Source organism: Scophthalmus maximus, chromosome 9 (assembly GCF_022379125.1).
Source record: "Scophthalmus maximus strain ysfricsl-2021 chromosome 9, ASM2237912v1, whole genome shotgun sequence".
In the NCBI taxonomy this organism is placed as follows: domain Eukaryota; kingdom Metazoa; phylum Chordata; class Actinopteri; order Pleuronectiformes; family Scophthalmidae; genus Scophthalmus; species Scophthalmus maximus.
Window position 1 is genome coordinate 22488790 of NC_061523.1, and position 12807 is coordinate 22501596.

At 45.9% G+C, this 12807-nt stretch overlaps 1 protein-coding gene across 4 annotated transcripts in view; it reads right to left on the reverse strand.

Annotated features, from left to right (window-relative positions):
* ankrd50 (ankyrin repeat domain 50) overlaps positions 1-12261 on the reverse strand; it is a 68293-nt gene extending 56032 nt beyond the window's left edge. For 2 of the 4 annotated variants that reach the window (XM_047334254.1, XM_047334255.1), the window contains exons 1-4: positions 12119-12261; positions 9668-9727; positions 8352-9047; positions 8056-8164 (exon numbers count right to left, since the gene is read on the reverse strand). The gene's annotated coding sequence lies outside the window, so the exon portion shown is untranslated. Of the gene's footprint in view, positions 1-8055; positions 8165-8351; positions 9048-9667; positions 9728-11456; positions 11552-12118 lie in introns of those variants that run through there. The other 2 variants (XM_047334251.1, XM_047334252.1) reach the window with 2 other exon arrangements.
* Positions 12262-12807: the final 546 nt, after the last annotated feature.

A 12807-nucleotide genomic window follows, 5' to 3' on the forward strand; every position in this document is an offset into this window, starting at 1 on the left:
ATCGTACAGCATGGGACGGCAGAATTCACTGCGGGAAATCTTGCTTTTCTCTGTTGCAGATCCACAGTGTCTTTTAAAACCGGTGTATGCTTTTTTCAAAGAAAAGATCTTGCTCAGCGTGGCCCCGAGTCCCAGGGTCCATCCACCAAACAGACTCGGTTTCCTGCAAAGTCGGCGTGCAGCACAGTGCGCGGGTTCCGGTACTAGTCGGGCGCGAGGAGCCGCTTCACAGAGCGTCACCCGGAGGCACAATCGCAAAGACAACGCGGGCACTTGACGCCTTACGGATAATATATATATGGAAATATACGGATGATTCGCAAACGTCTCCGCTCCCCCTGTACGCCCAACTCCCCTCCCCTGTACGCCCAACTCCCCTCCCCTCCTCCCCGCGAGCGTGCTTCAGTGCCCCTCCGGTGCATTTCGGAGACGATTGCTCGGTCGACCTTTGTGCAGGTGGCGGTTCGCAGCGTGCCATTTCCTTCTCCCGCCACGGCCGGTGTGCAATTATCGCCCCAAATTGGGCCGCATGCCACACCAGGTGCTGAAGATTTGTAGGGAATGCTGTTTCACTCGCTACATTGACTCTTACTTCTTTCCCCTCCCCCCTCCCCAATACGCCATTATATTGTTAAATGTTATTCCTCAGCAACTCCAAAATTTTCCCAACAGCTTTAAACAGCATTCGACTTGACATTGTGGAAAAACTATTTTTTTTATTTTAATGAGAATATTTTCTGTCTCCCGCCAATGTTATTCCTGTGCCGGTATGGGAGAAAAATGAAACATGCAAAGCACCCTGCATAGGGATATTAGAGAACCACAGCCACCTACTCTCTGCTTTCATTGAAACAAGTAACTTTCTTTTTTTTTTATTCAAATATGAACCTGAGCCGTTTCAAACTGTTAAAGTTGCAGGTATAGTTCAAGTCCATCAGTACTGGGGCGCTGGTCCAGACTTTTTACATTTTGGTACCAAGGCACCGTTTATAAGCTGTGATTAAATGGCTTTATTGATTTATTTATTAATAATTAATTATTATTTTAACAAAAGGTTGACTTTTGGCCTTCCAGGTTGTGACAGATCTGTTTGACCCACTTTCTTATTCACATCAAATAACTCATTCACACTAAACATATAAGAGAAATGAACACTTGAACAACCATCAGTGTGATCAGAACTAATTAAAATCACTCAAACTATGTTTGGGAAAAATGTATTTTAAGTGTACGTATGGTTTTTGGTTTGACCCATGTTCGATCCGCTAACATGGAAGCGGTTTATGACCTATACTGCAGCGAGCCACTAGGGGGCGATCACGTTGTTTTGGCTTCACTTTGTGGGGGGGCTGCCCTTTCGTTTGTGTTCATTTATTGAGCTGATCTTGCAACATTGCTCTGCTAAATTGGTGAGTAAAAAGCCATTAATGCTGATGTTGGCTATGTCATTTATGAACATTTCTGTTTTCCTAAACTGCGGATTCCCGCACTTGTGCTGTTTCGATGAAGCCATGAACACAGCGGACATTCAGCAGAGAGACGAGAGAAGACGAGAGCACGTTTCTGAGGAAAAAGTGATATCTTGTTTATTAACTGTGGGTCATTCAGTATTGTCAGGATTGATGCTCGTGTTGCATGCGGGACGGCCTTGTGGTCAAACAGTGCAGTCATTTACATTTTTCACCCATCTGGGTTTTTATACAATGCCCGTCCTTTGTGTACAGTTTGACATAACAATGCCGTATTCAGAGATATACAGCGAGTCTGCAGGGGCTTTTTTCTATCGCTTGTTTATTTTCTCCTGGGCAGCGGCACCAGCCACCGACACTGGCATGCCCGTCTGTGGATACACACACAGCGGCATTGAGAACCCCTCTTATATAAAGATTGCTTTCTCGTTGAATTGTGAGAAGCCGATCTTTGTTGGGGTGGACGAGAAAAAGGCTTTCCCACCGCGCAGCTGAGCTGAAGAGCACTCGCAGATCTGCCCAGATGGCCGAGCCTGTGTGAACGGAGGAAATGCCAAGCGAGCTATGAATTTTAGTGATGGATGTCTGTCGTTACGAGTTAGGCCAGAATGAGTACTTAATATCGTTAAAGTAGCAGGGACATTTCAATGTGTCAGTTTCAAGTGCTCCCAGGTTTTTATATGGACTATTTGACATCTGGCTGTTAAAAGAGTTTAGTCGATTTTTTATTTTATACTTTGGCGCTACAGTTTGGTTAACTGAGACCATTTAAAGTAGCCTTCATATGCACATGAAAAATCTAATCTTGTGTTTATTTTAATACAATGAGAATAACTTCCTTGCCTTAATTTTCTGTATTTTTGAGTTAAAGGCACGCAATGGCGTGTTTGACCACAGGTGGTGCTGTGGAGCAATGTCTTTGTGTGCTAATCTTTACTGTGTGTGTGTGTGTGTGTGTGTGCACAATACACATTTCTGCAACTGCATATGGGCCATAATGAATACAAAAAATTGCAGTCTTATATACAGATTTGTCTGAATTTACAGGCCAGTAATAAAGTTTTAAACTAGCATATCCTTTAATCGTCCATACATGGTGAAGTCCATATCCAGACTATCAAGACCGCATTATTACCAAACGTAAAAGTTATTGGGTTAATGTTTTGTACAGATTCCAAGAATCTGGAAACATCTCGGAACCTTAAAGTGACATTTCTTGGTGTGCTGGTCATTAAAACAGGTTTTCGCTCACAAAAACATATGCTAAATGAAAGGGGACAGCAACAACAACTGTATCCCAGTTCTATAGAGTAACGTTCTGTGGTGGTTAACCGCGTAAAAGGTAACAAAGTGCAGGCAAACGGGCGAGAGAGTGTAAACAACACAGGGTTTTAAAACTATAAAATATTTCATATATTCCATTGTAGTCCGGGGGCACGTCAGCGCACAGTGACATCACTTTTAAAAATAATCGATTAATATGTCGATTATTTTCCCAATGAATCGATTAGTTGTTTGGTCCGTAAATCCCAAGATGACGTTTTGATTTTTCCACACAGCAAAGATATTCAGTTTACTGTCACAGAGGAGCAAAGAAACCAGATAAATGTTCACATTGAAGAAGCCAAAATCAGAGAATTTGGACTTTTTTCTCTCTCATGAATACGACTTGAACCGACTAATCGATGATCAAAATAGTTGGTGATTAATTTAGCAGTGGATTACTAATCGATTAATCGATTAACTGCTGTGTTACAGGTGCGTTGGAGCATGTTCCTGCAGGTATCCGGACAAATGTAATTCAGCAAGTTCGTTGACACGTTTGCGGCGGCGTAACGGATGAATCACTTGATTAAATCTCACCGATGGCAATGAATCTCTGGGGACGAGGCGTCGTGACACTGACGACTGACAAGCGGCGCAGTGCAGCGCCGTTGTTGTGACACGGAGAAACGAGAGCTGCAATTCCCTCAGCGCGACATCCTGACCGCAGAGCCGTCGCACCAGTCAACTAGGCTTTACGGCAACAATGCCGCCCGGTAGATAGACGGAGGATGTACACTAACTCATTACAGTAGCGCTGCCCTGCTGCTGACATCATGAGCTCATTTCATAAGTGCTGCACGCAAGACAGCGCGTCATGCTCGAACAGACTGTCTCCGTACACGCCGAACACTGAGACGACGAGCTTCAGTCAAAAAACACTGCAAAATACTAAAGAACTACAGTCAAATTTGATGTGTCTTACAGAGTCTGAATTCACTCGGGTGTGCCGCGGTGGAGGAGCTTGGAGAACCGACAGGAAGCATGCAGCAGACTCAGCGAGCTGGCGCTCAAGTCAAACTCCCCCATGTCCCTCACACCATCTGGTGATGTCTTCTGGAGACCTGTGGGTGATATGTTGGAGACGTGTGTGTGTGTGTGTGTGTGTGAATGTCAATACCATGTGTGTGTGTGTGTGTGGCTGTGCAGGAAGCGTAACCAGGGCATATGGCCTGTGAACCTTATATCGGGATAGGGGAGGGGAGGTGGAGGGCTGGAGGCTGTGAGTAGTGATGCTGTTAAACCGCCTCGCATCGCTCTTGTGAATGTGCAAAATACTTCTTCTTCCCCGGGTTCAGTAACTGGAAAAAGAAAACCACGACAGTGATAATCGCTGCATTGCTCCAAAGTGCAAAAACCTTTGCAGGTTTGTTGTCGTTCAAGCGATTGGAAGTCCATTTTGATTGTGATGGGTATTTTCTCTCAACAACGATTAACTGACGTGCCCTTTTATCTGCAGTGCTGTCAGTATCATTCGTTCATTCACATCCCTTTCAATAAGCTCTAGTGGAGTGATTTCAGCATTGACACGCGACTGTCCACATGCCTTATACATTTTGAATGCATCTCCCTCGTACAGCGTGAAAAGAGCTGGTTTTGGAAATAACGGAAGAAACCGGGTCAAACGGATACTATGGATCTTCTCAACTCGTGAACTCGTGGCATAATGTCTTGGTGTGTTTCGCTGGAGTAGCAGCTCCAGTTGAAAACATCCTTATGAAGAAAAAAAAAAACGGCGCGCTGTTACAAAAATGGGTAAACTAGGTCAAATTGTATTTTTGGGAGGAGTTCTGAATAGGGCGAATTCACGGTATATGTCACATGAGAAAAGGAGTGAGAGGTCATCTGACTGTGGGAGTCGTCCATCACAAGTCCCCAACTATAGAGATACAGAAACAAACGGGGCCTAAGTTTTGCCAGCACTTTGCCGGTGGCATGCGGAGAATGCGTGACGGCGCACAAGGCGTCTATTGTCCGACACTTTGAGGCGCGAGAGACGTCAGCGCTACAGTACCAGAGTTCCGCGGTGCCCGTTGTTACTCACAAACGGAGGGAGATACTGTGCAAGCTGCACTATGGCGTAGAAGCGTAGGAGAACCAAAGCGGTTCCCTGAGGAACCCCTACAGGAAGGCTTCCTCGAGAACTGCTTGCCAAGTGGCATACCTTGAATCGAGTAATTTGTAACCTCAGTTTTACAAGTACAAAATTAAATCCCCATTCTGTGCAGACTTTAGATATTGATTGGACCAGAATATGACTATGAAATCACTGTGTCAAGTTATGTATCCTATACGCGTAATCTAACAAAATGAACACAGTAGGGTGAAAGAATCCATCAAAATACCACAGTATGAATGATATTTCCTTTTATTCATCCCAGACAGAAAAATGTCACAATCTCACAAGGCCGTCATATTTCACACGACAATTTTTTTGTGCGTGTGCCGTGCGTCTGTCTGCGGTGCGACGCCATCAATCAGTGTGTCCTCCGGCAGAGGGAGAAGGAGGGAGGGAGGTTTGTCCGAGAATGGGAGGCACTGCGTCGGGGGGGAACAGATATCGGCCGACGCGGAATACTGACAAACGTGGCACTGGCTGTAGATGGGGGCTTTTGTGAGTGGGGGGGGGGGGGGGGGGGAAAGGAAAGAGATATTTTATTTTTAACTCCGAGTGCCGGCCTCTTTGAACCCCATGCACTCGCGCACACTCAGACGTGGTGGAACACGCCCACACACCCACAGAGGTCTCTGCTGTCACAACAAACAAGGGAGGCGGGTGACCCCATCGGAAGCCAGGGGGCGTCTCTGCAATCAGCTGCCCTCGTGTTCAAACAGTCCCCCTGCGGTCCGCACAGCCGGGTCACTCCCAAACTTGGCCCGCCTGGCCTGGAAACACAGCGTGAATGTCCAGATGACCCCTCCGCCCCTCGGTGAGGGCTTCTCCAACCAGTCGAAATCCGACCCAGGGCTTTCACGGCCGTGATGCGCGGGCAACTTTGGAAAGAGCCGCAGTTATTCAACGTACTCAAATGTGGCAAAACTCAAGGCCAACACAACACAGGGCTGAACTGCACGGGGAGAAGAACTGACTGCGAGGACTGAGACCTTACAGACACAAGAGAGCCAGGGACACTTGGGAGCAGGTGAAAGATGTTGGGCTGGGACAGACAATGGTTGGATCCAGAAAGATAAGATAAGATAAGATATACCTTTATTCGTCCCACAGTGGGGAAATAAGGGCATCACAGCAGCAAAGTGGACAGAAGAATATATAAGAAATTTACACAAAAGGGTTAGTATGTACAAAATTTAACAAAAAAATAACATTAAATAAAAAAAAACAAAGGTATATAAATACTATATACAGAGCAGTAGCAATAGTTGCACATGGAATATTAAAAAATATAAAATATAAATATTGCACAGTTAGTTATTGCACTTTGAATGTATCCGTGAATTATTTCAGAGTGGTTAAAAGCGTAGTAAATCTGCCTCTTTACCTCAATGGAAATCCTCATGAGGTCAAGGAAAGGCGGAAAGGAGGATTCAAGGAGGATTCAACAGTGGTGCCAAGAGAATCCGACTCCACTTACGCTAAACTACGCGAACATGCGACGGCGGATGCTATTGAAGTGCGTCTGCCGTGGGGGAATCGACACATTTGACTCCCTTTGTGCGTGAAGACATATGTTTTGGATGTGGTTATTGTATTTTTATCTTGTTGAGGACCCCCTTGAAAACGAGATGGGTTCATCCCAAGGGGTTTTTCCTGATAAAGACTGTGAATCAAACATGCGACGTGGGATGTAATTGAGGTGCGTCTGCCGTGGCGAAATTACACATTCCACGAAGATGGGCGACAAAAGGCGCATGTTGTAGGCGACTGGACGCCCCGAGCGTTCTCAGCAGGTTGACTCGTGCTAGACATAGTGGAAAATATTTATTTATTACAAAAGTTAGAATTGAAATAAAACCTAGAATAAAGGCTACGGAACTGAAAGGAAGAGGTTGTCACGTGTAGAATCTTTTTTTTAAATGTACCTACACACTTTAACAGCCTCAACTGCATCTTGTGTTGCACAACTGTTGCTCTTAACAAATGTCGACAGTGCTGTTGTTTTATCAATGCCTCAACATTTATCCTACGTTTCATTACTGTACTTGACGTCAGGTGACCTTGAGATAATATAAATCAGAGAGATTTTATTATTATTATTATTGCAGCCAAAGATTAAAACATGTATATGAACAACTTTACTCGCTCGTGGCAATCACGCGGCGATGATTATCGTAGCTTAGTACATTCATTCATTCATCGTCCACGCGGGGACATCTCCATGGCAACCGATGTCAACATCCGCGGCTGTTGCATTCTCATTCTGCCCATTTTGCAGCTTTAAATGATCTGGTTTGCACAAGATAAATAGTTATTATTCGCCAACAATAGCAGGTAGACAGATTCTAGGAGAAATCATGGCTGGTGTAGAGTCCCCCCGCCCCGCCCCCGGCCCCTCGCCCTCCTGTAGACAGCAAGTCAACTGTGTCATTGGCCTGCTAATGGGGGGGGGGGGGGCTCACGCATGGCCTTATAACAAGAGCAGGGGGAGGCTGTCAGCGGTCCTCTTTGACAGGTGCAGCGCTCCCAGAATGCCTTGCAGCCGCGCCGTCGAAGCCCCTAAATCTCTTGGCCCGCTCTCTGTCGACGAGCCCGACGCATCCATCTCCCGCGGACGCGAGTAATTAGGTTTTCACCTGGGCCTTGCGCGGCAGACTGCGAGAGTGGGCTTCGCTCGCACTCGCCTCCGCTCGCTTCCCAGACTTCACCTCCAATCAAACTGCCCACTGGTTTTCCCACAATGGAGCGAGAGGTGCGTGTCTTTGTGAGATACTGAGAGGAATAATTTAAAAAAATGAAATAGACAGAAAGCCTCGGGAGAATGAACGCCGCCGCCGCCGCCGCCGCCGCACAAAACTCCCACAGCTAATAATGAATCGTTACAATAACTGCCAAAACATCTCCGCTGGCAAACGAGTGTGGGAGTGGAGCCCTTGTCAGTCAGTCAGTCAGGCCCCGCTGAACAAACGCATCATCACAGCAGCAGCTATTTATTTACATAATACGGTTACATAATGAATACAGAGCGGCGGCGGCACGACCGGGCCGGTGCCGATCACACCGCGCAGCGCAGGAACACTTGTTCGGAGAGAGAATTCATATCGGTTGTGTTGAAATCACAACTTTGCTGTTCTTTCTTGTGCATACCTGGACGTCCTAGGTTTCTATCATGGCTTTCGTCCGCTTTCGTCACGGTCTTCACCAGTGAAGGGAAGTGGCAGTTTTTCACGGGACAACACCGGAGGCCAGGAATCAGCTTCCATGCAAAAAATGAAATACACGGATCAATTTTTTTGTTTTGTTCCTTAAAACACATGTTCACATGAAGCAATCTGACACCACCAAGACTTTCACCATCCCCTGTCTACAAGTGATGCTCCACGATGATTATTGTAAGATTCATATTCATGTGACTTTAGAGCCCCAGCGTGTCATCTTTGTACTTTTCTGGCGGCATCTGGTGGCAAAGTCCCCCATCGACAGGGGACACTTCATGGTGGCGCACCGCTGATTCCATTTCCCGGTAGCGCTGAAAATTCCACCTGAACGCGACGTGTTGCGGACCGCTTCGTTTCCACAACCGCATTCAACACGACGTAGCAAACATGGCGACTCACGCGGAGGTCGGGTCCACCTCACGTCACTGTATTAAACTCATTCAGAGTTGAGGAAAAAAAAACATCGGCTCTTTGTTGCAGGCGATTTATGCAGATATGAACACGTAGTTATGGACAATATATTCAATTTCTGTGAATAAATTTGAAATATTACACTGTAGCTTTAAGTAACCCTCTGTTTTCTTTCAAGATGAATCGAAGTCAGACTCGGGCCCACCTGGCAGGTCGCCTACCGCTGTTCCTCAAAAGGTTTCCCACGTCTGAGTATCGAACTCTCGCCTCCTGCGGACTTGAACGGCGGCTCGGGAGAAGTATTTATCCGGCTCCGCTCGCACCGAGCACGCAGATCAACAGCAGGGCAGTGGCTGATGCTGAAGGGACGATGTGTCTATGGATCTTTTCCGACATGTTTGATTTCTTTCTTTCTTTCGTGACTTCGCCTGAAGCCGAGCCGACTCCAGCTGCCGTCCTCCGCCACGCAGAGAGACAAACTTTAGGAGGGAAACGCGCGGGAGACGGCTCCTGTCGGATGTGGACGACAACAAAACATCGAGTATGTTTGACAGGATGTCACTAAAACATGATCATCAAAGTCCCTGGCAAGTCTCGCCGCTCGGCAGCCATCTTGGCATCACTCCCGTGTGCAGTTATTTTTTTCGAACGTGGCTTTTTTATCAATTAAAATTTTTTTTTTAAATTCTTTGCCACATTCGGGATTTTATTCATTTCGTCTCCTTACACACACACACACACACACACACACACACACACACACACACACACACACACACACACAGTAGCTTTAACGAAGTTGATGCCCGAGAGGGAAAGTGCACCGAAAGGACGCACGGATGCTGAACGGCTGTTTGCACGGTGACACACTTCTTTAAACACCGCGTGGAGAACGTAAGCAGTGTGGGTGTTATGTCCCCAAAGCAGCGCAACAGGAAGTGACTGCAATTTGCAACACACACACACACACACACTCTACAGGCCACAAGTTATGTTTCTGATTCTGTCGCTGGGGAAAAAAATGTGAAATGATGCATTTCGCCAAGTGTGTTTTCTAGGCCAGGACTGCACCCCCCCCCGCCCGCCCCCCGCCTCTCTGACAGTTGGAACAAATACATCTCTGCACTCACAGTGCGGCTACAGCAGACCGAGCCGTCGCTGCATCCTCCGGCTGCCGAGGAGTTTCTGCACTGCAACGAGAGACAGGAACACAGATTTTTATCTATTGCGGAGTTACACGGTCTGTTTTGTGTTTTGGGCGTGCGTGTGTGTCTATTTGTGTTTGTGTGTGTTTTGGCGCGACTATGTGAAAGATGTCGTATAGGAAAAAAAATAAAACCTCATTTGGCCTCTGGTCCTTCTACACCAAGTCTTGCTTTCAAAAAACTGTCTTGAAAGGTTTGCACTCACGTTGACATCCCATGCCCAACTCGTGGGCATGGGAGTTGGGCAAAAAATTAAAAATCATTAATACGATAAAAGCCGTCTTGGCAGCGCAACGTTCCCGGCAACAGATGGACTCGAGTGGCGGTTCGTTAATGCCTGCGCGTTGTGAACGCTCGCAGAATGTCGTGATTTCACACCTGTGCAGCAGTAGACGACTATAACGACTCAATTTGGAAAACTCTATATAATTTTATTCCTTCATTAATATTCACGCACATTACTCACCAACCAAACCTACTCGTTCACTATTCGTCGTTTTAAGTGTGAGGGGTTTTTTCGGGGGGGGGGGGGTGGTTCTCTTTTGGTTCTATACCAAACACGTACAACCCGGGACTGTTCATGCTCGCACTCACGAAAAATGCAATATATGGATTGTCTGACATTATTTTGGTGCGAGACAGAACGAAAATCAAACCCAATCGTGCTCCGGAACACGGGATTCAATGGATCGGATTTTTTCGTGATCGCGAGCACGAAGAGTCTGCCACGTCAGATTGGCACATCACGTGATTCTGGGCCAGATGACGCTCCACATGGCTGCGAATCACGGGGCAACTCAGCTGAAACAATGTCCAAGGCGACCGAAGACGCTAGCACACCGGCGAGACGGCCGCTGTTCGCCGTTTCAACCCATCATGCCGCGTTTCTTCACAAAGGACCACACAAAAAAAAAATCGCTAGTCGGCAAAAACAATAAAAAACTGCCAGTCGCAAAGCGGCGTATTGCGTTGTATTAGTACCACATACGAAACGCTAATCAACTAACGTGAAGAGCTGTTTCGTCGTTATGGGACCACCATAGTAACTGCAACGGCGTCTTTTACAACGGTACCGGCGTCCTTCCGGGCACGTTGAGTCTCCGGTAAAAACGCGTCTCGTCCGCCTGCGTGATGACGCGTCCAATCGAAGGGGTGTCCCATTTCGCAAGGGGTCGATTTTCAACCCCTTCCCCCTGTAACTCCGTTTCAAGGGGCATTGGGCCTGAGTGTGGATATATATATATATAACTTGGCGAAGAAAAATCATCTGACCCTCAAGAGTATAAAAAACATTTCATAAACAATCATTTTTGACTTTATTTTCCAAAAACTACAGATTCGTCAATGTTTTTTTGGTTTTTGTTTTTTTTCCTGGAATCCAAATCTGAAAACCGACTTTTTTGTGGAGGCACAAGGCTTTTACAGTGGCAGCCGCAGAAACACCAGAGCGGTGTGGAGTAATTAAGTGCAATGGGAAGGCGGAGTGCTGCGAGAAAAGGCCAGAATCTGCCATCTGACAGCCGCCATTAGAGACGGAGATGGGCTGCAGACTGGGGTTAACTGGTGCAGATCAATCCGATATGGCACGGCAGCAGATGCTCTCTCTCTCTCTCTCTCTCTCCCATCCACTGTCTGCTCAGTGCAGCTCTGACCAACCGGGGACAGTTATTGTTCGCATGAATATGAGACGTTGCACATGTCGGGGAAGAGATACCTGTTGTTTCTTTTTATCGTCGGCTGTTTGTAGTATATCCATAGCGTTGCTCCAAGCACAGGTATCGGCCGCAACTTACTAACGTACTCGTGCGTTACTCGTCATGATTGAATTCATCGCTCGACATTGTCGATTTATGCGATAAAGAGGAAAAAAAATACATTAAACTTAGTAGTTAATCTCATTATGAGCCTGTTTTTCTTCAAGTCAAGTCAAGTCAAGTTTATCGTCAATTCCTGCAATATGTTCCAGACATACAGGGGATTTGAAAATTTGTTTAGCTCATCCCACGCTGCAATAGTACAAAAAAATAATAAGATAAGTAATATAGACAATAAATAAATTCTAACTAGTTCAAAAGTAAGCGTAATAGAAAAACTAAAGAAATTGAATATGTGCAATATAAAGGAAATACTGTACAGTACGTGAAATATACAGGAAACTAAATAAATAGAATTAAAATGAAAATGTGCAATATAAAGGACGTAAAGTGCAGATTGAATGTAATAAATGTAGAGGGCACTGATGAGAGAGTCTTTTCTTAAAAATACATTCTTAAAAACCAATGAAAATTCCAATAAAAATATAAGTCAAATATCGACGCACGCACTCAGACGCTTTGTTCCGTGGATGAATATGTTAATCAAGTGTTGTTTCATCACCTGTTCATCCATGTTCTTGCGTCAACACCGTCCGTCTAAGCTGCCGCCGGCATCCCAAGCTAAATCACCAAGTTGCTTCTGCCAAGGCTCAGTGATACTCAGAAGTGAAATCCAGTTTACATAAAAAAAACACTAAACCTTAGCAAGGCAAATGAGCGTACGGTGCATGTGAGTCATTACTCTTTCATGGCTGTTGATGCAGATTGCATCATCTTCCATGTTTCAAAGCCTTATATTTTAAACCAGAAAGTAAATATTTTAAACCAAAATTTAAAACCTACAATTTATAGTGTTGCTGTTATTAGAAAATTTGTAAAACATAGTTGTAAAAATTTGTCTTTTGACAAATTGGGGTTTAAAATCTAGAAACACTCACTGATGTCACTGTGATGTCCCCCCATCGTCATCATCATCATCATCATCATCATCAAAGGTGGACGTCACTGATGGCGTCATAACTATATCTGTGTCCAAAACTCAGGGGCCGCGTCCTACGTGGTCTATGCCGCTCACGCGTCTTTGTCGGGCCACGAAAGGCCGAGCCAAAATTGGACGATCTCGTTTTACGGCGGCTTTCCAATTTTCCATTCCCAAGTCACAAGCGCGTTCCGCCGTTACGGCTTTCGCCGAGCAACGGAGTTGCCCACTTGTAGAAGAAAGTTTGTCACCGGCCCGGAATAAATCCTGGG